The following is a 735-nucleotide window of genomic DNA, read 5'->3' on the forward strand; positions in this document are numbered from 1 at the left end:
GAGTCAACAATTGAAGATATTATGCATCTTAACTCAAAGAGAACACAACAGAAGGAAGAATCAAAGGGCTGCAACTTCGAAGGTTGTATCTAAACTTAATCCTTGCTGCTGTGAAGTGTTTTGAATCTAGGAAACCATTGTATGTCTTGCTAAAGTGTATATCTAGTTGCAAGTGGAATTGTTTGTTAAGAATGCTAAATCTGCATGTTGTTTGTTATCCATCACTTAGCTAAATTTTGTTTTGTTTCCCGCATGCTTGAATAAAAGAGAATTATTAGAATTGAAAAGAGAAATATCCAATGTTGCATAAGTAAGAATGGAAGTTAATGGTGGTATATGTGTTTGATTAAATGCATAACTCATGAAATAATTGTTGCATAATTTCATTTTCATTAAAGTGTAAGTTAGCTTGCTGTTATAAAGACTCTCATCAATAAAGAAAAAGCCCTTGAGAACAAAAATAGAAAGAAAAGGGAAAGAAAAAGCCAAAATGGCAAGAAAAACAAAGAATAAAGGTTGGACACCAATAGCTTGGATCCTAGGACATATTCCTGTGGTGTTCTTGTACTAAGATATGCTTGGATGAGTAAATTCTAAGGGGTATTTTAAAACCCGGTCACTTAGATCAACTGATTTGGGATGGCCAATTGAAAATCCACAATAAAGAGCAACTTAGATACAGAACATTTAGTTATCTAAAGAGATGCTGGGCATCAATGATCCTAGGAAGAAATA

The sequence above is a fragment of the Arachis duranensis genome, chromosome 4, assembly GCF_000817695.3.
Source record: "Arachis duranensis cultivar V14167 chromosome 4, aradu.V14167.gnm2.J7QH, whole genome shotgun sequence".
Classification (NCBI taxonomy): Eukaryota; Viridiplantae; Streptophyta; class Magnoliopsida; order Fabales; family Fabaceae; genus Arachis; species Arachis duranensis.